The sequence below is a fragment of the Falco naumanni genome, chromosome 1 (assembly GCF_017639655.2).
Source record: "Falco naumanni isolate bFalNau1 chromosome 1, bFalNau1.pat, whole genome shotgun sequence".
Classification (NCBI taxonomy): domain Eukaryota; kingdom Metazoa; phylum Chordata; class Aves; order Falconiformes; family Falconidae; genus Falco; species Falco naumanni.
In genome coordinates, this window is record NC_054054.1 from 104,695,965 (window position 1) to 104,723,286 (window position 27,322).

The 27,322-nt window shown below is 43.2% G+C and overlaps 1 protein-coding gene across 7 annotated transcripts in view; it reads left to right on the top strand.

Annotated features, from left to right (window-relative positions):
* Nucleotides 1-27,322, top strand: part of COL26A1 (collagen type XXVI alpha 1 chain) — a 195,351-nt gene that overhangs the window by 52,504 nt on the left and 115,525 nt on the right. The window lies entirely within an intron of this gene.

A 27,322-nucleotide genomic window follows, 5' to 3' on the forward strand; every position in this document is an offset into this window, starting at 1 on the left:
GGCTGCTTCTAAGAGCTATGCCTGTAAGGTCTGGACACAAATAATAAGTGTTCCCAGAGAGCCTTGAATTAAATCGGGGGTCTTTGGTTCCCCTTCCTACCTGTCCCCCGGTGCAATAGTAAAGTTCCACAGTGCACGTGGAAACACAGTTCTGGGTTTGGTATCTGGGCTTTCACGCAGAGGAAAACAGGGCTCTTTCCAGAGCTGGAATAAAAGAAAGTAGTTTCCCTTTCTTATAATGATGGACAAAAAAGCAGGTTTTGCACTTTCCTTCCTAATATTTTCTGCTTTAACTGTTGCTTCTGGGGCTTTGAAACAAGTCCTGCTTCTCCATTGCGTTTCAAGTTTAGGCACTGAGGCGTCTGTTGAATCTGCATCATGAGTGTTCATGGCTTATTATGAATGGGAGAGAAACTAAGACTTGAGTTTTCTGTTCATTCGCATCCGGTCAATGCTGCTGGCTGGTCGTTGGGGGTGTCCAACGTCTCAAACTCCTGTTTTGTAGCTGCACCTTGCTTAATTTGTGCTGTGGCGTCTTGGTGCTCATTGCATAATGCAGGTGAACCTCTTGACTAACAAAACAACTTCCTAGTTACAAAGAATGATGGTTGCAAACAGCAGCTTCAGGCTGCTGAGGAAACAATAGCTTCCCAGAAGTTCAAGAAAAGTCTTAAAAAGTGGCAAAGCTACCCTAAATTGCAGTCTGCAGAAGAGAACTTCGCATTTTAGCATGCTGCTAAAAGAAGTGAGCCTTGGGAAGAGAAGCTGCTGTGTGCAGCTTGGGTTTTTACCTGTTGCTGCAGGGAAGAGGGATGCTGAGGATTGTGGCAGAAGTTATTTCCAAATTAGCTGCAGCTCAGGCTGGCTGAGGATCTGACCAGGGACCCGAGAAGCCCGTGTGCGCAGCCCATTCGTGCCTGTAGGTTTGGACAGGTGTGAGTAATTACAGCTTAGTGGTGCTGCTGGTGTAAAGGAGAGAATCCAGCTCCCTCCCGCAGTGCCAGATCTGTCTCAGCAGAGTTCAGTGGAAATAAAAAGCCAACATAAGCTTGTTTGAGAAAGTCAGCAGCGATCTCACAGGAGCAGGTCTGTAGAATGAGGTGACAATTTTATGCAGTCAGTTTTCAAGGTGGAACTGTTCTTTTGGGCTTGGATACAGTCTGCAGAGTGTGAGCAGAAAACCAGTAGCAAGCTCTCACTTTCATGTGTGAGATTCTTTTTACCTTCCCCCCCCCCCCCGAACATCTGGTGCTACCAACAGTTCCGTATTCTTGAAAGGAAAAAAATATATATAACCCCCCACCTCCCCTTCCTAGTACAGCAGGGTTGTGCCACTCTAATCTCTAGCAGCAATATTGACGCTGCTAACTAGTGTGCATAGCTGCTCAAGCTGTCCAGAGGTATCAATTTTAAAACTGAAGCGTTTATTTGCTCCTTATGTTAATTCTTAATGTTAGTGTTGCATGATATTGCAAGTAAAAGAGGCTGAGAAGAGGTTTTAGGGCTCTTTGGCAACCTGATAGAAAACTTTTTGTACTCTTCCCTTTCTGCACTCTCTCCTGCTACAACTCTGATTCCACTGAGAGGGTAAGATGCTTACATCTGTGTGGGTCCTTCCTGGAAACAGCAGACAAAAGAAAACAGAAAACTAAACTGAAACAAAACAAAACCAGTGCAGTTATGAAGCCACAGCAAATTAGCAGGGTAGAATCTCAAAATGCTTCCTTTTTTTTGGTGTTAGTTAGATTTCTCCTCAATATTTCATTTCACTTGTATGTGTAGCTGGTGCTTTTGAAGCTGATGCGAGGCAGGTATGACTGAAGGCAGGCTAGACCTGCACTGTTTTTAACTTTCCTTCTCGCTGTGTTGCAGATGTTCTAATTCATTGACAGTCACTATTGTTCTCCATGTGTCAGCAGAATGGCAATTACAAGGGCTTTGAGCTTCCACTTCAAGATGTCTCCTGTTTCCAGAGGCTGAAGTAAAAAGTTTTCTTTCCCAATGGGCCCTGGAATAGTAAGATTGCATTTTCATGAGTAGGACAGACTAAGCCAGGAGATAATGGATTGATGAAGCACACAGAGCAGTTTTGGGAGTTGTGTGTACATGGGTATGGCTGTGGGGTCCCTTCTTCAGTCTTGATAGCTTTTTTAACATCTTGAGGCTTGAGAGATCCTATTTATTGATTCCTTCTTTATCCCTGTTGAGCAGGGTTGATACTTGCTCATTTTTTTGTGCTGTTCTGGAACAGTGTCTTTGGGGAGCCACTGTAACCTATCTGAAGGATGGATTGTTTTTACAAGCTGTCCTTATGGAAGGCCTTCCTTGCCCTTTTAAAATTTATTTCTTTTAGCATTTTATGAGGGAAGATAGGATGGTGGGAGGGTGAACCAAGGAAACCAAGTCAAAGAACTTGAAATCAGTCAAAGGCTGCAGTGCAGCTGTTTCCGACATGCATACTTGCTTGTTATCTCCCAAATGACAGGTCAGCTTCTCTTTTACAAAGGAAACAGTCCAGTGTGGGTGTCTAGCCCCGAAGTATGACAGTCTTATGATGAGAATGGCTTGCTGTAACACACCTTCAGTTACTCATCCACAGTAACATACCACACTGATAAAGCAAGCTGTTAAATGCAATTTGATTATTACAGAGTGTCTTGACCCTTAGCTAATAAGTTTAGCTGGAGTAAGTAACCACTTAACTGTCACCAGCTGGCAGGCACCTACATTAATGCTGAAGGCTGCACATTGTTTAGATTTAAATTATCGTGGGAATTTAACTCTTGCCTTGTAGCTGATAAAGAGCAGCACCGTCTGGAGGAAGCCTAGCTCTAGAAATGGGTGGAGATTTTGCTGCTCGGTGGGGTATTAATTTACTAAGGCGGGGATGGCTGATTCCTATTGCTTCCTTTTTTAAGTGAACACTGCTTGGGGCTCATCCCCCTTGCCTTTGTTGCTTTGCCCTCACCCAAAGGTATGTCAGCATTTGAAAGGTCTCTAATTCCTTTATTGTTTTTGTAGAACTGTGACCAGCTAGTTGAGTGGATAGTTAAAAATCACCAGTTGTATCGGGGCTTCCTAGAGGGTGTCTTGCTACTTTCTCGGATGGAGAAAGAGACTTGATGCAAACAAGTCTGGTGAATTTAACTGTCAGTAGATGCTAATTTTTATTTTCCAGTTTCAGGGTTTTTTGTTTTGTTTAAAGTGGAGCCCAAGCCTAGGACAGGAAATTAATCCACTGAGCCACCCAGTCTGCTTACTGCTGATATAAAGAACATATGGGTGAGGGCAGTGCAGAGGTGAAGTGGTTTAGCTATTGCAATCATGCATCAAGCTGATTGATTTGAATCCAAGATGATGCTGACATTTCAACTCAGCCTTTTTTCTATATGGCTGAAAGTTCAAAGGCAAGTGCTATCTCTCGGGAGAAGAAAACTGTCCCTAGCAAGTTCAGGCACTCAGCATTGCCCTGGAGCTCTCCAGTTAGGCATGGTCTTATTTCACTTTACAAATCTAAAATAGATTTCTTTCTTATTTATGTTGCTTGAATTTGGGACAGTAGCCAGTGTCCTGTTTATCCCAGAAGCAGATTGATGGTAGACAGCTTAGCTGTTTGGGCAAGAAGCAGCTCTAAGGGTAACCCTGGCACCTCTAAAGTGATGCCATTGGGATTCTAAGCTTACTGTTTGGGTTTTTTTCTTTCTGTAAGAATGCAAGTAGTGTAGGAAATTTGAGTAGCCTTGTTAAAGTAATGGTTTGAGAACTTCCTTTTTTTTTTTTTTTTTTTTTTTCTTTTCTCAACACCCCCCACCCCCCCATTTCAGTTCTTGGAATATTTTTATCTACTTTTAATAACTATTGTTTGCATCTTGTCATCCTGATATTTTTCAAACCTCTTAGATTCCCATGTGTTTACAATTTTGAAAGCAGCATAAGAAAATTAGGACTTTTGTCTCTGTATGGTAGAGTGTAAAAACCCTCTCCTTTTTTACTGCTGGTTCACAGTTTCTTGGTCTCTGGAGAAGAGATGCAGAACAACACTGCCAGGAAAATGTTAAACTAGCAAATGTAATTAGGATAGAAAATTTGATGAGGCCATGAGAATGAACATCAAAACTAGAGACCTGAAAGTTTGAAAGCCCATTAAAGTGCTCTAAAAAGAAGGGTATTCAAATTGGTGTTAATGGGACCTTACTTCTCCAGGTCTTGGTTTGCTCCCCTGTGAACTGTTAAACACAGAACTGTCAATCTATGTGAAAATACAGCATGAAGGTTATGGAGTACAGTTTCCCATAATATCACAGTAGCTCTTCACTGCTACTGAGCATCCCTCATCATACCCTTAGAAACTGAGAAAATGTAAGAGAAGACAGTGGGAGTCGGGGCATTGCAGTCTGTTCCTACTGCTGCTAAATCCTAGGACGGTGATGTTTTTCCACTCCAGCAGAGTCCAACTCCTGCCATAACCAAAACAAAAGCTTCTGTCCCAACAGTGAAATGCTCCCAGGGGAGGCTGTCTTGGTGCTCCTGGATTGCAGGGCAGTTCCATGCTGCAAATGTCTGGCAGGCTGAGGCACCTTCCTTTCAAGTCTGGATCTAGCACAGATCCTTGCACCTGTGTAGTTCTGTACTAGACTCTGGCTCAAGAATTCCTTTAGTGAAATATGACTTTGCTTTTAAATTTTGAGATCTTTGTTTTAAAGTCCAACATTTGGTTCCACACAGCAAATTTGCTTCTAAAAATATCTTCTCATTCCAAAATTTAATGTTGCTTAAATACAATAAGTGAAGTATGTGAACACATGTTATAGACTAAGTGCAACCTGAGTTTTGTAATAATTGTCTAGTTAGTAAAGCAATTAGTAAGTATGTAGTAAAATGTACTAACTCTGCAAACCTACCTTCGAAAATATTTCATAAAAAAATATTAAAACAAGTTGATCACCTTTGATGGAATTGCTGATGTATGACAGCAGCTTTCTGAGTAATGATGTTTGTGTACACAAGTGTTGGATAGTAGCTTCCCTTATGTTTTCTTCTGTATCATACACCTCCTGCTCCTCCATATGTTATACCTCCTCCTGCTTGTGTTTCTGATGGCCTCTTTGGGAAACTTCAGGTGGACCTTCTGTCCTGTATTAAACTACTCTACAATGTGTCACCCAATTCCTATCCACTCCCATCAGCATGCTGACCATGCAGCAACCTTTGGCTTCAGGCATAACATGTGTCACCCTTGATCAAATTTTCTGAGGAGTTCCTGGAGTGTGTGGTCACTGTTGGAAGAATACACAGCCTGCTGAGAGCGCTTTCTGGCATCAGTGTTGTGTGACTACTCGAACAATTTCTAAATGTTCATCTTCTCTTGATACACAGTCAAAAAAAAAAAAAAAAATCCCTGTCGGATTTCCAAAGATTCTGACACTGCATTCCAGCATCTGAGTGGTTTCATTTTTTTTGGACATTTTTAATCTGAACAGGGAGAATTTTATTCAGCACCTAATGTCAAAATATTTGGAGTGCTAAATATCTGCAGATGTTATCTTAACATAATTAGAAAAGCTGTATGCTGTACTGTTACATTCTTCCAATTGTTTTAGCTCCCATCAAATTACTGTGGTATGTAAAGAATCTTTTATATTTTGAGAAGATATTTGTTTGCTTTCCCAAATATATTGGATGCTACTGTTTGTCTTAGCTTTGTAATTCTTAATTCACAAGTGACAGACCCACCTATTTATAGTTAATGTCTTTCCTATTAATTTGCCTTATTTCTAATAGCAGTGGACATAACCTTAACTTGGGCAGGGCTAACACGGGATCAGGCTGCAAGACTCTGTGTATCTGGTCTGCTGGGGTCATTCTCACCGTGCTGGCAGGGTTCTGCCAACTGTTGTCAAAATAGACATGCATGTGGGGCTGCTTTAACAACTTCTGCCTGTCCATAGGTCCTGATAGAATTATAAGATGGGCGTGTTTTCTGGGAGGTGGTGGGATGCAGCAGGAGAAAGAGCTGAGGAGGACATCCTGGGTAGTTGACTTGAGCTTCTGGGCTCCTACTACTATAGTAAAGCAGGTTTTGCTATTATACAGAACAGGTGCCAGTAGCGAGGGATGGCTCTTTCATGTCTCTGCCACTGTTGCTGCTTCCTAAAGAAGTTTCATCTTCTGTGCAACAGTCTTTAGTGTATAAAAACAGTACAGTAGCAATTGTGATCCTAGAATTGCTGGAAAGACCAAAAATGGTGAATTATTAGAATAGATGGTCTACAGAATTGAGTAGGGTCTTAATTTCTGCCCATTAGAGATGGGTTGGGTTGGTTCTGCCTTGAGGCTGGGAGGCTCTTGAGGTCTTTTTATCTGCTTCGGTGACAAAGCAGGGAAGTACTGATGAGCTGGGCTATATTAGAGGCAATTGTTGTCAAAAATGTTGTCAAAAATATTTTCAATTGGTGACTGAAGCTGATGTAGGCAATGCTGGTTTCAATGCATCCTGCTTTGATTGCTTACGATCCTGTAAAGAACATAAAGGGTTCTACACTCTACAAAGCAGATAAACAACTAGGAAAAGGTCCACAGAAAGAAAATGCTTTCATTGAGGAGTTATAATGTGCTGGTCACAGGAGTAGGTGAGTGAAATTTTCAGGTTGTTGCTTGTAAGGTCAGCCGAGGGGACACAGTGCTCTCAGAACTCTGCTGTGAGCCTGTAAGTAGAGCTCGAGGCAGGGGTGTGGAAAAAGTAGACCTTTGACTTCAGTAGCTAGTTACTGAATGGCAAACAATGTCAATTCTTACTCGCCTCTGGCACTAATGTGTGTTTTAGCAGGTTAGGACTTTCTGATGGGATCAGTTTGATTAGCCGGGAGAATGGAAGAGTGGAAATGTTGGGCACTGCATATCTCTTTCTCTTGACTCAAACAAAGAGTTTGAGTCACCCACTCAAGGGTGGTGGACCTGAAAGCCTTTAAGTATTTTCTGTTAGAGTTCTTTAAGCACTCTTAGGCACCTCTTGGGTGGTTGATTAGTTAGATATTGAAACTTGTGCGCCTGGGTGACCTCTAGAATTTGAGAGGTGTGGGTGAGAGGTATGAAGAGCCCATACGACAACCTCTTGACAGTGTTCATCTTCCTTTCATAATCCTTACTGCCTTCTTCAGGCCTGTGCTTTTAACTCACTACTTTCTCATGTAGATGTTCTCTTCAGAGCTGTCTTCCCCCAGAATTATCTCTTATTTCCCATTCATCCTCATTATGATGGAGCTTTTATTTTCTTGAGGCTATTGGAAGGGAGTGGCTTTTTCCCATATGTAAGACTCACCTTATTAGAGCCCCTGGGATAATAAATCTATTTTGTGAACTTCTAAATCTGCCTAGGAATTGGAGGGGATTTCAAAACACAGCTGACTTCTTTATTCTCCCTGCCCCCCCTCCCCCTTTTTTTGTATTTTTTTTTTCCAAATCCATGAGGGCCGTATCCTTCAATGGGTTTGCAGTTCACGTTTGGTTTGGGGAGGGGTTGGTTAGTTGGGTTTTTTAAGTATTTGGTCTTATCAGACTTCACAAACTGTGGTGAAATCTTGCAAAAGAAGGATGGCCTAACAAAAATAGAGATGGCTTTGATTTCATTAGGTTTAGAAATGCTTCTGACATAGAAGCAATTCTGCTTTTGCTGCAGGGAGAGTAAGAGTAATTACCACTAGTGTATTATTCTAGAATAATTATCACCAGCTCATGCTAAACTCTAATCCTGAGGACAGTCATCAGCTCAAAGAGCAGTGAATGGACAAGATGGACAGGACACTTTTTTTGTTTCCTTTTAAATATTTATTTTGGTAAGCCACAGCTAGCAGAATGATCTCCCTGAAAACCTGTCGGAACATGAGTTACACAAGATGAACTCTTGCCCTTTTGGAGGAGTCAGAGAAGTGTATAATGATGAGAGCTGAGGTTGAGTGTTCGTAACTTGGGGAGTTAGCCCATGTGACGTATTTGCTGCTTTCACAGATGGTTGGGATGTGTGAGGGCTGGATCCTTTGATTTCCAGTATCCAAATCTGGAGATATCTTGTGACGGCTACTAGTTTTGCTGCCTGCCTTCCTAACCTTTGTGGGATGAGTTGATGTTGCTGGACCATTAAGGATAAAGGAGGGATGACCTGGAGGAAGCAATTTTGTGTAGATGGTTGCTGTTATTAAGAGTCACATGAAAATAGCCCAAAGGTTGGAGAACTTAACTAAGCCATCACTTCTGACCAGGTTAAGGACTTCGGACTGATGCAGAGCATGCTGGAAAGTTCATGCAGCAGCTGTGGTGGCCTCCTCTGGAAAAAGGAGGATGTGACACTTTATGATGTCAGTCCTGCAAATGTAGTTAGTACCAAAATAATGAAAAACATTCTCCTGAAAAACTCCACCCTTTTTCTTTTTTTCTAGACAAATTCCTGTCAGAGGTGGTGGAGGAAGGGAGGGGTTGTGTTTATTACAAGTTAGCAATTTTTGGAGTGCACACGACACTACTAGTTGCATGTGAAAGAGCTACATGAGATGAATAGTTCCTAACTGGTGTTCGCTGTTTGTTTTAATGCCTTTCAAGTGAATTACAGATAACAGTGGCAGAAGAATTAAAACCACCCACTGAAGCTGGTTTTGAGCTTCCTGGCTGCTGCAATAACTTATTTGGTTTTTTGATCAGGACTAGAGAGTGAGGCTTAGGCCTTTAACATGGAATGCCTACAGTTGGGAGGGGTGGCAGTGAAGAGGAGTATCTTTCTTTCACTGGATTTGCGAGGCAGTTGCCCATTTAACAAGCTGCTTTGTGCTTAATTTTTGAGCATAACACTTATGAAATCACAGCTCCCTCCCCATCGCTTTTCAAGGGCTTAATTATGAAATGTGTGGACTTAACATGTTTGACAGCAACATTGAATGGAGTGGTTCCTTGAGGAAGAACTTGTTACATTTCTTCCAGGAGAATACTTGAGTGGCCCAGTAATGCCTGATATGCATATCTTTTGAGCACAGTAATTTATTTACTTTTAATTATCCTGGATGTCTGGCCCTAGAAGCAGTGGAGACTTATGTAGATGTTAATGTTGATGAGGATAAGGGAGGGATGAGGGGAATATTCCTGGTTTTCATCCCTAGATATAACCTTCACCTCTATGTGTTGACTCTGAGTTCAGTTCTGCTGTTGTCTCTTATTTCTGTCTTTTCACATACTGGAGGAGAGATGAGAACTTTGCACCACATGAGTTCAAAGATTCCTGTGCAGGGCTGTTCTAATAATGAGTTGTCACTTCGTATGTGATGGAGGAATATCTCATAGTGCTGAGGTTTAAAGACATGAGAGTGAAGGAAATTCCTGAAGATGGGAGACTTCACTGTGAGCTTTCCACAGACAGCAGATGGACAGACCAAAGTACTCTTTTTGCAAAGAGTTTTCTAATAATGTTAAACAAAGCTGTTGACAGTGCAAACTGTTTGCATGTGTAAGTGGTAAGAAGGGTATAAGGTGTTGCAAGACAAAGGGGAGAGAAGGACGTAGAGTTTACAGGGAGCAGTGCAGTTGGTAGCAAGCTGAACTGGAGTCAAGCTTTAGGGGTGAGGCAGATGGAGATCCTCCTTAGGGACCTCCCCCCCGCCTTTTTTTTTTTTTTTTTTAATGTAGGCTTTTTCTTAAATGAGTTAATGCAATTGGTACAATAACAGTTGTCTTCTATGATAACTAATTCCAGTTGTGGGCTACTTGAAAATACTGACTTAATAAAGAGTTCATGCAAGTGCAGTACCTAAGCAGGGTGAGCCTCATCCACACAAAAGCTTTCTTCAGGCAGAAGAGATTTATTGGGGAACTAAATCCCCAGTACAGCTGTTACGACTATTCTGGGATGCCTTGCCAGGTGGAAATGGGATTGCAAGGAACTGGGTTGCAGGTGGAACTGGGGTTGCAATCCAGGAGTAGGAGCAGAAGTGGATTTGATGGAGAAGTGTGAGACTGGTTTCACGTTTTGTAGAAAACTTCAAGGTGAAAGCAAGAGGTAGGTGTCAAATTCCCATGTTAATGAATCCTAGATTCTATTCTTATTCAATTCCTGGTTATTAAAAGGGGAAGCAAAAGTGTTCTCCCAAATGATAATTTCTACTGGAGCTGAATTTCAGTTTAACGTGGCAAAGTGCTAGGCAAAGCCATGTTCAGTGCATGCCATTCCAACATCATGTCTTCTCTCCGTGAGCTAGTTAGCAGGATAAAGGCAGCAAAGTTAGTACAGCTCCATTTGGGAAGCTACAGGAACGTACGTTAGGTGGAGCAACTTCAAAATACACAGTTCACTCAAAGAACCCCTGTGCTGTAATTAGTAAGGGTTCAGACTGTGTGAGTGCAGGTGGGTGTATCAAGCAAAGTTGTACCGGGGACTGTTCTCAGTCCAGTATGGCTCACTGTTTCATTTTAAAGTTCAGGAACGGAGAGCGTGCTCTGATGAGATCTCGGTGTGTTGGAGGCTGAGCAGTACTGGGAGTACGTGGTAGACTAGGATTAAAATGCAGTCAAATCTTGACTAAATTGTAGAGATGGGCAGAAATATGAAGTGAGGTTTTGTTAAGGACAGTCAGAAAGGCAGGAGTAATCAAATGCACGAACCTTTAAATGGAACAAGATTCTGAAGGTGGTGGGGTCCTGGGGAAGGGAATGGAGTCTGTGGAAGGTAGTAGAGTGAAGCTGTGCCCTAAACTTGGGAGAAGAAATGCCGTGCTGGAGTCTGGTGCTACAAACGCTCTGACCAGGTGTAACGTTTACTACCGATGGATCCATGAGACTGCCTGACACACAGCACTTAAAATGCTTATGGGGAAGGGGGGCCTGCATATGTGTGTGTCAGTGTTTCTCAGAGAGGTCAGGTTTCAGCATCTACGGGGACTTCAGCCTTGTTCCTGCTTAATTCATGTGAAAGCTATTCCGAATTGGTGCTGCACATCTGAGCCCTGTGATCTTAAATACCATAAGGGGTGCGTTGCATCTGTGAAGGAAAGTATTTGGCTGGGAAAGGAATATGCCTTTTGTAGTTGATGGGACTTGAATATGTTGTACTGTTAAATAATTATATTGGTTAACTTTGATTACTAGCTAGAGTAGTTATTAGGTGCATGCTACATATGCAACTGAAAATGGCATCAGCACAAATGAGCTTTTCTAAAAATAACATAATTGATAGTCATTAAGGGCTAATATGTTTTTCAAAAACTGGACGAGAAGTTGGTATAGACTCATTTTAATGACTACACGCTTGTGATTACAAGAAGTAGGAAACATTTAATCAGTTCCTAAACAAGGGTAGCACTGCAAGATATCCTGATTGTCACTGCAGTGTAAAGAACACTTGTTGAATGGGTCTTCAGCAACTTTACAGTTCCTAAATAAATGAAGGCTGGGAAAAACTTGCTGGTGAACTTTCTGAGGAAATCAGCTATGATTCTATGCACCATGAGCTAGATTTTGAACAACATTTTAATAAAATATTTATCAAAATGTGTAAGAGAGTGAAACATCATGATTTAAACAGGTTGTACTAGGTCCCTCAACCACCAAAGCAGGAAAGACGTTAAGGAATGGCTCTGTGAAAATCCCCTGTCATGAAGTTCATTGAAGACTGATAAATTTTATTCTAGGCTCATAACATATGCTTCTTGCTCAGGCTCCTGATTTGTCTCCTCCTTGGATAGTGTGTCCAAATCCACAAGTAACATGCAAGTTTGCATTTCATTTTGAGCCCAGCAGGCATACGGCAATGAGGTTACAAGACCTTTCCAAGTGAGCCTGGAGGGACTTATTGGCTAGAGTTTGGATTTCTGGCAAGCAGCTTACTCCAGCTCTTTTCTGTAATAAACTCAGGGTTCAGTCCCCGGCCTCTTATAGATACAGAGCACTGTTGCGTGTCTCTGGATAATCAGTCACTGGAAAGGCACAGATGTTTCGAGATGCGTAGCAATGGGTGCAGCATATAAGAAAGGCAACATCAGGGTCATACTACAGATGCAACCACATCTTACATGTGTTCTTTCTTGACAGGAAAATTCTTGTAACATTTGCGGTTTTCTGGTTGCTAATGCCATCAAATGAGTAACGCAAAAACTAATAATGCTTGTGACTTATTTGCTGTTCATTAAGTCTTGCAATGCCATGGATGGCTGATGCCTCTACTGCAGGCAGATCTAATAGAAGCGCATTGCAGTAATTAAGAGTGGGGTGCAAGATTGCCCAAGGCAATGGCTTAAATTAGTTTGAGCAACAGTTCTAACGAAGTCAGAAGGATTATAGAAATACGTGATGAGGAGATGTCATAGTCCTTACCTGATTGTGGAGATACTAGGAGATGGTGGAAGAAAATGCTACAATATTTTGGGTTTTTTTTCCTCTACATGAAATATGCTCCTTGTTACACAAGCATAAAAGAAGAAAACAGACCCAGGCAGGATTCATAATTTGATGTTTAATTTGTTTGTAAATGATGACTTTTGTAGCAGTAATGCTGAAGAAGTCTCTGGTGTATATCCACTGTGGACAGTGCAGGTGCCTATGTTGATGGGTAGGTGGTCCTTCATTTTAAAAACCTTGAAGAACATTCATGGCAGATGGGCTTTATTTAGACTACTTCCCGCTGCCAGTGACCATGTCAAATGTGGCTCCCCAGCTCAAGTGCTAGAGGTTTCTGTTGAAGGTGTCAGGTCTTGTTCTCATGGGAGGAGTGTTTTCTGCTGTAGAAACAGCTGTGGTACCATTGAGACACTGGCAGAAATTGTGAAGTATCTTGGTTAATTAGTTCTTCTCCAGTGGCCAATTTGGGCAATAGAGACAAACCTATTGCTGTTGTCAGCCAGTGTTTTTTAGCTTCAATGGTAGAGGCCTGTGCTTAAGTAACAAAGGTTCTGGTTTTCTTTTTACTGGTGCTGAGAGTTGTTAAATCCATATGGCTCATAGTACTTGTGTAGTGATGGCTCCAAAGGCCGCAGCTAGCTGTATTGCTGCAGGGCTTTGCACTGTAAAATATTATAGGCCATTAAATAAGGGGAACAAGCTACTCCTCAACTTGTCTTATTTGATCTTTTCAAACTTACCCTCAAGTGATTAAGCAAACAGTGGCTTTTCAAGCATTCTCCAGTTGTGTTATCTGCTGAACACATCTCCCAGTGTGATCTGCCAAAGTTGCCTTGAACACTGTCCTGCTGCGATGTACTTGCTAGTCCTTGTGGAAACATAAATAAGCAGTTATTTCTCTTGCATCTAGTCTGTCTGGGTGGGATGCAGAGGCTTTGTAGTGGTTTATGTTTAACATAACATAAACTTGAAGATTCTTGCTTTTGTCTTAATATTAGCACTCGCAGCGAGACAGCAGCTTTTTATTAGCTACACAGGAAAATAAACCATCCTCCTTGCTATGTGAGTAGTTCAAATTCATTTACAGTATGATGTGTCTGTACAAAGGTATCAGTCTTGCCCTGCACTTGTCTTAGGGAAGCAGAATGACTACTAGCAGTGGTAGCTAGGCTGCTAACCAAAGAACTGGAAGCTCTTCACAGAACAGTAAGTAACAAGATTCTTCATACACTTAATGGGGGACATGAATGAGCGTTTAGATGTCTCTGTCTAGTGGAGACTTTTTTTTTTCCCCTAGAGTGAGTGTCCTTTGACACTCTGCACTCCTAGACCTGGACAAATGTGAATACTATAAACTCTGGGATGTAAAATTTCACCCTGCAATCTGGTTTTTTTTTGCTGCAAGTTCAGCTGTTAAGCTTTGGTCTTTGTTGGTTTAAGCAGGAGAGACAGGGTAAAAGTAAGTTTCTCTCTTGAAAGTCATTAAAAGCATTAAAAACAGGAGAAAGAGAGGAACATATTCCTGAAGTACATAAAAAGCTGAGTATTTATCTGTCCTTTGTCCTTGGAGTTGTGATGATCCCAGAGTGAGTGAGTATCCTTTTTCCTATCCACATGGTGTTGTACCTTGTTTATATCTCAAATCGGCAGAAACTCTGATCTTCACCTGGCTTTTTATGGCAGCTTGTAGGACTGTAAATGAGAATATGCTCTGACAGCAAACCCTAAATCAACCTTTGGTCACTGCAAGCTGGAATGATTTGAAAACCTGTGTAACCTTTTGACCAAACTTGGGCTGATGTTCAACATCTTTAACAAGAACTGAAGCCAGAACAGCCTTGATGACTTCAGATTTTCATTATAAGCCAGCTGTAGACCCTAATGTACACTCAGGTTGGGACAGAGAATATAATGGGTCAGCTGCACCATTTGGGCAGGAATGTGCTTGCTCCCTTGGTATCCAGTGAGCAATGGTGTTCTCACTGCTGCTCTTTACTTACCCGGCACTGAAAAGCAGTGGCTGCTTTCTCCTTTTCAGCACCACTCTTGAGCATCAGCTATCTCAGGGCAGTTTTGCCAGCATCTGTCATGGTTTTCCTTTGCTCTCCAGCTCTCACCGTGGCACTGAATGGTGTGATACTTTGGGCTGTTCCCTGTGAAGAATCATTACAATGGTGTGCTGGGTTTGCTGGTCCAGGTTTGAGACCCTGGTGTGCATGTGATTTGGAAAGTATGTTAAATCCCTTGTTCTGGCACAGATCCCTGTGTGAATTGATGTCACATCAGTGTGGATTGATCCAGGCAGGGATGCAATAGATCTGCATCTGCATTAATCGGCTGAATAGAAACTAGCTTCAGTTTGCGTGCAATAATCAGCCTCTTATCTAGCCCTATTAGTGCAGTAGCATGGGCTCTCTCCTGTTTGCTATTAGCTGAAGTGGTTCCCTGTTTCTGAGTGGGTGTTGGAAGAGCTAAGAGGTAATTGTCGAGTTGTTTTTCTGACTAATATGGAGGAGAGTTGGACCACTGATGCTTATGCAAGTAGGAAAAGTAATATAACAAAACTCTGTAGGACTTGTGTAGAAAAGGAAGGTGATTTTATTTTCAGACACAACAACATGTTGATTCTACCCACTCCCATTCTTGTAACTGTGAACACTTGTGTGACATGGAGAAAAACTGACAGTGGTCATCAAGTCCTAGGTCTTTTCGGTCTTTCCTTACTGGTGATAAAAGCTGGATTTTGGACAGTCTTTTATGGCTTTTAGATGTCAGCAAATAGTTATGACATATCCTTTTGACTTAAAAGGTTTGCTTGCTTCATCCTCCATAACTTGTATCCAGGGCTGATGCCCATTGTCTTTGATCTTATCTTGAGTATCTTCGTGGCTATAGTTTGTTTTCCCATCGAGTGAAAATGGAAGAGGCATGGTGTGTGCTGTGGTGTAACCTTCATGTGTATTTCATTTCTATCAGTGTTAGTGTTTCTGTCAAAAAAACAGTTGATAGTTGGACTAGATGTTCATAAGTCCCTTCTAACTGGAACTGTTCTATTGTGGGGGGAAAAAATATTAATTATTTCCCTGTGTGTGACATATTTGCACCTTTTGAGATGCATGTTATGGACTGAGTTCCACCCAATGCACCTGTAGATCCAGGTTTCTGTCTAGGATCTTTGGGTTGCCTTTGATGTGACAGCACAGGAGTTTGTCTGTGCTTGCTGCATTAAGACAGTTTTGATATGCACTGAAGCATCCTCCTGTGTGCTCTGATCCTAGCTCCTGCTCCTTCTTGGCTGTCTCTGGCTTATGATGCTAGTTAAAAAACAAACAACCAACCAAAAAACCAACAAACGCAAAAAACCAACCCAACCAAAAAAACCATCAAAACCCAAAACATCATTTAGTGTTCAGGTTGCAGAGTTTTTCCTGTCATTCCAATGTCTAAATTCCACTTCATTGATGTGATAGGGTGCTTCAGGCCACGCTCTCCAGGACAGTGATTGCAACACCTCATGTGATTAAAGTCATTTGGCCAGCAGTCCTTATCACCACAGGGTTCATTCCTCTAGTAAGAGTGACTGGTGCATGTTAACTACACTGTGGTTCCAGCTTTCGTATCCTCAGGATTTATGTCTCAATAGTGAGAATATGCTGGTATTTGTTGTTATCCTGCCTGCGACCTAGAGGCTTACTTTACTGGATTTGGATAACTGGTTTATGGTATGGACATGTGCGGCAGGGTCCAGTGTGTCTGTAGGTCGTCGGTCTCCATAGGCATACAGTAGATGCTTTTATTGCCCTTGCTTATCTGGCTGTCCTTCACTATTTTAATTTGAACCATACCAAATAAAGCTGCCTGAGAAATGAAGATTATCTGTGGTATTCGTCACTTTTAGGAAGGGGAGTTGGTTCAGTGTTGGCTTTTAGCATTTGCTAGGCCTTGTCTCCTTGACAGAAAACAACAGACTAAAACGATTACCAAGAACAGCTGCTTAGAAGGGGCTTTGGGTATTTTTTCCGCTTTTGCTGACCTGAACCACAGCAATTATAAGTTCTGGTTATTGTAAACTTACCACAGAACACAAGGCATACCTTAAAATGATGTCATGTCTAGACACACAATTCAGGTATAAATTATGGAGAGAAAGTAGCTTGTTCAGTGGTTAAACTGTAAAAATTTAACAAGATATTTCTGTGTCTCTAGCTTTCACTCTTGCATACGTATTTCTTTACCTCTTACCAGGAGAATTCTGTGACTGCCTCTTAATTTTTTTGTGTTGGGAGATGGAATTTCCTCCCTGTTCTCCATTTCATTTCCTATTTCTGCCTTGCTGGGTCTCAAGGGAAGCAGTGTAGCCATCTACTTAGAGTCCAGAACGAGAGAGGAAGACTCCTGGGTCCAGTCATGACTCAGGCAAGGTCACACAAGGGGTGATATACGGCAACCTTTTAAAAAACTGGCTTGCTGTTTGGGGTAGCTTTGTTTTATGGGGTGGTAGGGGAAAGAGAACTCCACTGTGGTACCCAGATGCTTGATTTTCAGAAGTATTCACTATATACAGTCTCAGCAACATCCCTGTAGCCTCTAGTGGGGTTGTGTGGGCCTTATGTTTAAGGGTAAGTTGGGACTCTGTTTGGTTATGCTGGTTGAATTTCTGTCCAGAGTCCCTGCTGCAGCTCTCCATGGGAATGGTGGAGTGTAGATAAGATGTTGTGGGCAATCTGGTAGCTGGGGACTAAACCCTTGTAAGCTCGGAGGATGGCAATGGCACATACTGCACGGAACAGCTTATGTCGGTTATTTGGGCATGACTCCACTGCTTCAAGGAAGTGCTTCCCTGCTAACAAAAGCCTTGGGAGCCTGTTGATGTGTACTGAAATACAGGTCCCTGCACTTGGCCTGGGCTTAATTCCATGATGAGATCGGAATTGTTGGCTTACCACCTGGTGTAATCTATACCCTTTAGGTACCTGCTATGAAATGCAGACTTTGGAGGTGGAAGGGGCCTGCTGGGTTAACAAGCTGGTGCAGGACTATTCTCTATAGCATATTCTGTTGTGCTTTTCCTGGCCTAATTACACAGTCCTCAAGTGAAGGAATTTGGCAAGAAAATTCTTCCGTTTTAACTGGTATTTGATTTCAGGTTCTCTTAGTAAGCTTTTTTCAGTCATCTCCATTATAGTTTGCTGCCATCTAGAATTTCTTTTCTCTGTGTACATGCCTGTTGTGGATTTTGCTTCCAGGTCTGGATATGATGCCTCTCCTCACGTGAGGAGCACCTTGGTCTCCTCGAGTACCAGCTCTGTCACCTATGTGCCTCCTTAAGGACAAGGCTTCCGCTTCAGGCTGATAACTGTGTCTGGATCTAACTCATACTATACCTGGGCTCTCACGATCTGTTGTAACCCATAATCACATTAGTTTGTTTCCTGAAAGCTGTCTACACTGCAGGTCTCTGGAGACAATTTTTAATGCTTGGCAAGCAGAGATGGCAATCGATGGTATAGTAGTTGTTCTGTTGGCAAAAGCCATAGGGACAGTTTTGAGCTGCACCAAAAAACTGTTTCACTCTGTTTTCAGTGCATATGGCAATCCTCTTGTTTCCAAAAGTGCACATGTACCTGCAGTATCATTAACTTTGTGTCCACTCTGGCAGCTGGTGTGCTGGGAAGACTTCTCTTTGGTATCCACAAACTTAGGTGGACAAACCCTAACCCTTGATTCACTCCCATTTCCTGGCCTTTTTATAATACAGTAGTTAACTTTCCGGTATGCCATATAGACGTGCTGGAACTACAGCTTTGCTGTCCTGACCTGATGTTTGTGATCAGAAAGTCCCAGTTTGCCAAGGCCCTTTTTTGCTGTCCCACTTTCCAGGATCACAGCAAGACTTGTTTTCATTGGAATGTATTTGTATCAGTTGTTTCTCCTGGTCTCTGTCCTTAACCAGTAGGGAATTAACTTTTTTCTGCATTGTTTCTCTGCATTTGCACGCTGCTACGCTGCTGTTTGCAAAGTGTTGTATGGAAGGTGAACGTTGTGTGCAACTTGCAAGGCACCCAGTGTCCTTAGAGTGGTTAATGCACTGTATAGAGTGTGGTTAGGTGACAAGCCTTGTGATACTTATGAACAAACTGCACCACAAATTGTTATAATCAGAGATGAATAAACAAAATTGTCTGCAGCCAGGCCATGAAGCAGAGGCTTCCACGGGAATATTTTGTTGTATAAAGAGTACTCGAGCAATTAAAACTTCCACTGTGCCCTCCCAATCCACAGCATAGGCTGAGGTGGCTTTGGGGCCCTTTTTCAGCTTTTCATTGCGTGATTGGTTTTGTACATAGACATCTTTCTTTTTCTTAATGGCTATTAAATATAGGAGGAGAGTGTTATTACAGCTCTAAATGCTGTCAGCCAAAGTTTGTTGTCACTTCTGCTTCTAGGATATCCACTTGCAGTGTCCCAGATTTCCCCTGTTCATGGCTTTTTAGAGGTACTTTTTCTTTTGTGAGACTCTTGACCAGTTCAAGTACAAACAGATGGAAAGCAGCAGAAATCCAACTCCATAGCAGCACCCAGGCCAGGGCCTTAACTCATCTGAAGTGTTTAGTGCTCAGGGATGGGATACAGCCAGGAATTTTGTAGCCTGGGGCAGGATGCTGTAGATTCCTCCATGTGTTGTCCCTTGCTATCCCCTACATCTTTTCTTCTCGCCCCATCTCCCCTTTCATCCCATCTTTACAAGTCTGCAGCCTAGTTTCATGTTCTTGTTTGCCCAGGTGGAGCTTGATTGCTTTCCTGGAATATGGAGATGTTCCTCTCCTGGGCTGGCAGGCAGGCAGCTACAAACTCAGCTGGCACTTGTTCCCTCCCTGGGCTGATGGGGACAGGGAGTGGAGGCTGGTGGTGCATGGGAACTGGAAGAGAGTTATGGAGAAACAGTTGGTGCTTCAGGCAAGAGTTGTCTTGGCACCCTGTTCTGTTTTTTATGGTTTTTAGGAAACGCTCTGTAGTGGAGAAGCAGTTTCTTTGGATAATGGATTCTGGCTCTGCTGCTGAGTGTGTGTTGTAAAAACCATCTTCTGTTGTTCCTGGGGTCTCTACTTCAAATGCCCACAGGCCAAAACCAAATCTTTCTGAGCCCTAATTAGTGTAGGACCCAGCCCATTAGTGACAATCCTGGCTAGTGGGGCCAGTTTTGAGCCCATGGGTCAATCTATTGCCTTGGGACTAAGGCTGCCAGCAGAGGCTTGCCCTCATCCTTGCTGTGTGCCAACAAGGAGGATTCTCCAATGAGACCACCATGTGTGTTTCTCATGTAGAATTATCATCATAGAACTTTGTCAGGGCTGGTGTGAGCCTCCTTCAAACAAGGGTCGTATGGACGTTTGCAGATCCCATTGTCCCAGGGAAAATTAACTTGCTCCAAAGTGCTGAAGTGGTGCAGGAAGCAAAACTTAATTCAGACTCTTTTGGAATATTGAACTGTGTGGAAGTTGGAGAATTTTCCCACTTTACTCCATGTGGAGTAACTTAGCTTTTTCAGCACCTTAAGGGCATTGACATACATCCAGGAAAGGGAAAGCAGGAGAAATGCAAGAAATGAAAATAGGAACCAGAGCTGCTTAGGCAGAGACCATGGCCTGTATATGAGATTCCCTTTTGCTTCAGGTTTTACAGGATTTTTATGGGACAGGGAAGGGTTATGATCTCTGGGAAGCACACGCCTATTCTGCAGCTTTCTACTCGGAGATGGCCTTTAGCAAGTGTGTGTATATAGGTAATCTCTTAAACTAAAAAGTTCTGCTTCACGCTGTGTTCTTAACTACATCTCTTTAAGCATCATCACTAGGAGTTCTGCAGGGAGGGTTTTATTTCATTTTAATAGAAATAGTCTCTCTAGAAAGTTTAAAAAACCCACAACCCAACATGTCTGTGTAGCTGTGGGACTAGCTGCCTCTGTTGTACATTGTAGTTGGGCTGATGCTTGGTTGTGAACTAAATATGTGTGGTGGAAGTGAAGCAGCAGATGGAGTGTAGTGTAAAACCTACCGTGATGCTGATCTTGAATAGATGCTTGTGTTGTCTGACACAGAATAACAATTTCCTTTGGTACAAGGTTGTAAATATACATAGAAGAATGTATTTGGCATCTGTGGATACACTTTTTGTTGTATCTTTGCTCACAGATTTTCATGGTCCATGTTTGTGTGATGGCTGACAACCTGCTTTGTCATCCTGTGTCACGTAACTGGATGACTCTATGGGACTGTCCTACTGTGTTTCTCAAGGAGTGCTCTCAGCCATGCCAATAAACCAGGCTAGGAACATTGTGAAGACAGACCCTATCACATTTTCTTATAATCTCTGCTAGTTCCTGAAGTGGAGCTTTGAGTGACTGGTGACCGATCTGTGCTAAGTTTGGAAGCAAATGCAAATTATTTCAGAGAAAATCTTTTTCACAGAGCAAGCCTCTGCTGGCTGGGGAGGAAGGATCAGATATATTCACCTAGGTTTTCTCATCTAGCCAGCTTCACATTCCTTTCCCTCCTTTTCTTTCATGCTTCTGTTTCTTTTCTGTTTCTCCCCCTGTCCCTGCCCCAGTCCATTGTTTCTGGTCTTTTACAGTGGTTAAGGCGCAGCCTGGGTCAGGACCAGGCAAAGCCTGTAGTTCTGGGGTGGCAAGCTGCTGTGGACTCTTGATTCCCAGCCTCGACTGCTGTTCTATGCCCAGTCTTTGGTGGCTCACAGCAGCTCCCACCAGTGCCATCATCCACAGCTGCTTCTGGGTGCCTGTAAGATGTCCACAAGGTCAGGTATTCCAAGCTTCTCTACTTGTACTCTACACCAGTTTGACCCCTTCTTCTGTATTGGTAATAGGGAATAATCACGTCAGTTCCTAGGGCAGCCTAGGATGTGGGAGAAGGAAGGGGAGGTAATTGTTTCCTCTCAGCTCCCTGGCATACGGCACCAAAACCCTCAGATGTTGTGGCCAGACTTTTGTTCTGTACATGCTCTAGGAGAGCAGCAATACCTGGAGAAGGCTCTCTGCAGCTGGTACTAAACAGAATTTAGTTAGATGCTTGGCAAAGGATTGTCTCCATCTTGTCTGTCACCTGCCTCCAGGTTTCTCGAATTGTGAAGGCAGCTCTCCTTCGCTTGCTTCTTCAGGTTGGGGAAAGGTTAGAGAATTGTCACGTCTATCAAACTGAGACTGCACAGTGGTGTGGAAGCTCTGCCTCTAACTCTTCTCCAGCTGCTCCTTGTGGAAAGGAACTAGAGGGCAAATCCAGCAGTATCTTCTCTCCTATTCCTCAGCCACCCGAGGAAGGCATCTTCTGTGCATGCTTTCTGCAGCTGCCTTCCCTGGAGGGCTTTATGTAAATGCAGGAGGGCTGTTGGCTTGTGAGAAGGAAAGTGATACTTTGAAATTGCTAGGCTCCAGGATTTAACCCTTCAGCTTCTGGTGTTCAAAAGCACTTATTGTTTCAATATGCTGAGTAGCCCTTACTTCCCAAGTGTCCCGTAACTGAGCTGCAGACTTCTGGGTTAGTGTAAGGCAGCCCCCTTCCTTCCCTGGATCCTTGGGATCCCAGCTGTGCAGATGAGAAATCAGCAGGGAACAACCCAGCAAGAAAAGGAGGTGAGAGCAAGTGCCCAAGCTCTGAAAAGAGAAACTCTGGGAGCAGCTCACCCACCTCCCCACCTTTCCTAAAGCTCAGCAGCACTCATGGAGCTGGAATGGGGGCTGCATTTATCAAATTCCTGTCTGCAACAGCAATGCAGTTGTTTTAGATTAGTGTACAAATAGACATTAGTGTAATACATCTGTTGTTAATCCACATCTTGGTAGAAATGAGATGCCAACACATCATTTATTAGCCACATCGATCCTATAATGTCCTTTCTTTTGTCTTTTGAGTATGTAATAGGTTCCAGGATGTCTTTTATTTCATTGTATACCACATTTCCTCTTGTCTAACATAGCAGGACATAATGTGTTCCAGGATGTAATTTATGCCATTTTGGAACTGGACACCAGGTAATGTATCCTGAACTTTTCTGAAGATCTTCAGTGTTGTGCTCTGCTTACAGGTTAGTCTTAGCAGAATTGATGGGTAGAAAGAGCAGGATAATTAGTAGGAAGAAAAGCAATTTGTTCTTTGTCTAAGATGAGCTCAAGGATCATCAGTAACTCTGGATGCTAGTATGGCAGGCTGTGACTCTTACATGCTTGGTTTGTTTAGAAAGTCAGGCAGGGTAGTGGTAGTCCACCTTAAGAGCCTATCCTTGACTGCTTGTGTAAGGAGACCCTGATAGCCTCAGAGGAAATCCACTTCGAAAAGGAACCAGTTGAGGAATGGCTGTGATAGATAAGTATCTCCTTTTTTGTGGAAATTGAGGGCTGTGGCTAGTCTGTTTATCTGATTGTATCAAAACTCTGTGCCAGCCCTAGTTGAAAGAATGAAAAACCCCTCTCTGGCTCTTTCCCCGTTTAGTGATGTTAATGGATTTTGAGAAGTGGATGACATTCACAGGCGATGAGGGAAGCAGGGACACCAGGCCTGCTGAAAGTCAGGGAGGTTGGCGGTAATCTGCTTGGTATGATCATCTGGGGAGGAATTGACAGTGGCCACTTGCCTGATAGCTTCAGCAGGAGTCTGTTCCTCTTGTTTTATTTTGTCTTAGTCATGAATTAAAATCCCACCCATAATGATGGAAGCCTCACCACTGCATTATCCAAGTGTCAGCTTCGGCCTGTGCCAGATGTTCACTGTGCAGTGGAGTAGGACACTGGAGCAATAGAGTGGTCCAGGGGGACAGCACAGGATTTCAAATTAGCTTCCGCAAGGAGGAAGGAACACAGTGAGCAGGATCTTTGAGACTTAGGTTAGACCAACAGTTGTTCTAAACACACAGAAAGGTTTCGAAGAGAAAATATTTTGGCAAAATAAAATATTTTCCTCTTTTTTTTCTTTGTTGTTGTTCTTTTCTCTTTCTCATCACAGGATCTCACAGGAGATGATTTACCTTGCACTGTCCCAGCTTCCCTGCTTTGTACCCCATTCTGTCTGGTATGTGCCTGGCTTCTGATGCATCAGTCTTGAGGCTTGAGGACTGTAGGGGAATAATGACAGTGTTAGCTGTAGCCCTGAGTTCTTGCTTTATCAGAACTCTTTCTTTAGTATGTGCTGGTTTTAAGCACATGAATAGTACAGGGAGTTTGGGAATGGGTTGCTAGCGGTAACAGAGACGTAAGACCGGAGGGAATAATGTTAATAAAATAAATTGCTGACTTGCAGCAGCCTGATAACTCAGACGGGTGAGTTCTTAGGCTTGACATGTTTTTCTCCTTTACTCCCTTTCTGTCCTGTATCAGCTGCCTCTTGCTTGCAGGCACTCTCATTCAGATGGCCATAGTTTAGTTAAATCCAATACAGTGTCATGCCATTAGCACACAAGTCTCTTGTGCCAGGATCTCTTGTTTCCAGGTCTCCAGAGAACTGAATGTTAAAACTTTTTACAAGGCAAACTGTTGTAGAAATGACAAGCTCTTATCCCTCTCTAAACAGCTCAGCACCACTCTTCTGTAAGAGGAGATATGACAAAATATGAAATAGCAAACAGTACAGACGCCAGTCAAGCAATTAATTTTCTTGTCCAGGCACAGGAATACTGGAGGATAGGAAGGAGGGGAGAATACAGTTGTTTGTGAATAACAGCCTTGGTTCTGTATTGCATTGTGCTATAAACACAGAACGGAGTCCCCAACCCAAAGACCTTACTGTCCGCTTTAATTAAAAGATCACAAAATTAAGGCAGCTGTGAAATTGTGTGTTTGCATATGAATAGTCTTGGGATCTCAGTGTCACAGGGACAAGAACACAGCCAAAATTTCTGTGTGGTTCAAAAGATGTTCAGAATTTTTTGCCACTATTGAGACCAACTCTGGTTGCATCAGAGCAGATAAACCTAGCAAACCTCAGCCTGGCAGGTAGATTGCAATGCTTAAGAACAACCTTACCTAAGAAGAAGTTTTTCTGTTAACTGAGTGATGTATAGAGGTTTCCATTCTCCTTTTGATGCATCTGATCCCAGCCCTTTTAAAAAACTTGTTCTTCCTGGTGCTTCCTACTGGCAATTGTCTTGTTGGCTGGTACCTGAGGCAGATAGTTGCTGTTGAGGGCCTAGATGGCCACACTTTCTCCTTCTACTATAAAATTAATAAGAGGTCTTTAGCAGGAATGGTATGTGCCTGTACGCAGAGGAGGTAGGACAAGCGTGCCATACAGGCAGGGATGCTGAGGGATACCATGCCTCAAGTGACTTAGCTGTGGTTAACAAACAGGTGGACTGTAGAAGATACTGGTGTTTCTTAGTTCTGTGCCTCAATCCAGTTTTGTGTTTTCTTTGCCTGAAACAGAAATGGCAAGTGTCAGAGCGATGGAAGCTGCTTTGTTTACATAAAATTAGCCCTGTCCTTTTTCTCTAGACCAAGCTAATTTTGTACACTACTGCTGATAGTCTAGTGAAATATACCTGGGCTGGACTTGTGGGCCCCTCAGCACTGTATGTTGGGGCATGTGTTGCCCCAAACAGTTGGCCTCTGAGCTAATTGGCTTTCCTGGGGTCCAGGTAAAACTGGCTTATGGTTTGCATCTAGTCCTTGGTCCATCAGTTGGCTGTCCTTGCTCAGAAATTATCTTTAGAGAAGCACACTCCATTTCACTGGCTTACGATGGCCGAGTGAGCCACTTCGTAGGTTGTGTGTGCTCCTGTCTGGTACCTGCAGCCAGAAGGTTGCAATTATTTCCTTGCTCTTTCAGAGAGTTTGTTATGTTGCTCCACATGCCTTCATATGGTAAAGGATACTGTAGTTCTAACATGCTTGGCTGGAATAATCATTCCTTCTTGGCAAATATTTCCCCTGACTTGAAACTGTGCAGTGAGACCAAGGAGTCATCTTTGTCTTTTGCTGTGGGGTGGCAGTCCTAGGTGCTGGTCACTCAGCTCTGTCACTGCTGAAGCAGGTATCCATGCACGTGTGAAGAAAAGGGAAGGGAGGGAAATACTTTTATTTTGGTTATACAGCCAGTGTCCCCAGTTCAGCAGGCACTAGGAATGTGCTATTTCAGTGCTGATCTCTGGGCTGATCAGTGCCGATGTGGCTGGTGACGTGACTTCCAAGACCACTGTAGGACTGGGGGTATGGGTTAAGAAGAGTGTGTATAATTAAATGTAGCAAGCACCAGTGGGTATGGTGTTGTATAGGCAAATGCAGCATACAAGGGAGCAGGATGTGTCTGAGGAGAACTGCAGGCAAAGCAGTCAAGACCGGAGACTCTTAAAATATCTTGAAAGCTCATTTTCCCCTCGTACTTTCTCATATGAAGCTGGTGCACTTTCAGGTGCTCTTCTACTTGCAAACCCCATGAATCTAGCATGTTAAATTTGGTTCCTTCCTACCCCTGACGCCCCTGGAACTGCTCTGAGTTTACACCAGTGGAGCTTAGGTCAGGCTTAAAGTAGATATGAAACTTGGCAAGCTGTGCAGCAGGATTGGCTTTGCAGAGGCCAGGCGCAGTTGCTGAGCTGTGTGCTTCTGCTGTTTTCTGTATCTAGTCAGAGATGAGGTTTAAAGGGGGGTTAGAAAAAAAGAAGTCATGGTGTGATGCAGTGTTTTGGCACCACTGAGTTATTTTGCTTAATAGTTTGGAGATGATTTAATCTCTGAGATAATTAAATTGAAGGTGTCATTTCGAAAGATAACAACGTCTGTATGAGCTCTGTTAGGTTTGGCGTAAGCTTCAGCTTGTTTTGTAGGGACTGAGGGATTTTCTTGTGTGGAACATGGGGGAGGAAAGGCAGGGCTAGTTTGATGGTATTTATTTCCACTCTTTCTTGCTATAAAATAAACTGACATAATGCAGAGCAAGAAAGCAGCCCTTGTGATCTCAGGAGGGTGAGAGCAAAATACTCCCCTGGACTTTAATGTAGCTTCTGACAGTGAAACCTCTTAAATCATCATGTGTCCCATCTTCATGTGTCCACTCCTGTGACCTACCAAGAGAGAGAAACTGGTCTGTGAAACAGCCCAGAGGGTCAGGAGGTGGCATACGGCACTGCAAGCTCTGCAGGGATCATGCTTAGGGGTGCATGGTACCAGTGTCCTGCATCACTCTGCAGGAGCTGTTGGGTTTCCAGAAGGGTGCTCTCCTCTTCAGTAGCACTTATTTCAACAGGAGGGTCTTTATACCTGTAGCTGACATGGTTTGTGACTTGCTCTGTGCCTTTTTGCAAAGAGGACAGCTGTCTGACTGGCACCTCTCCTCTAACCCCAAAAGAGAAAAGTTCCCTTCTTGGTATTGGGCAAAACTCCATTTGTCTTCCCTGTGGGGATGTGCTAATCCTTGTGCTTTGGGTATGTGTCTTCTCCAGAGTGACGTGTGATGTGGTGGATTTACCCAGCCAAGGTTGAACATTTAGCCTTCTGGTCTGTGACCTACAGGTGACTAGAACACGTGTTCCAAAAATGAGGCACCAACCTGCTTCTCTAGATCCTCTTGCATGGCTAGAAGGAGCCAGCCTGCAGTTTTCTCAGCCAAAACCACTGTGAGTTGGCAGGGAGCCCTCAGTTACATGCATCCATGCTCTGCTCCATCCTTGCTGTGCCCCAAAACCTCCCTGTCACACGGCGTGTGGCTGGGGGGAGCTGGCAGGCAGGGCACAGGTGAGTGCTGGCAGAGCCTTTCTCAAGATCTCCCCCGACTGCCCTGGGAGATATTCCTTCAGCCCGTGCCCTGCTCAGCAGTGGGCTTGTGCTGTAGTAGCGTAGTAGTAGATTTCCTTCTCTTTGAACACAATATTTTAGTAGGTATTTTACCTAGTTGCTGGATGCTGCATTTAGTTCTCTTGGCCTTAGTGCTCTGCTACCACCAGTTTAATACCA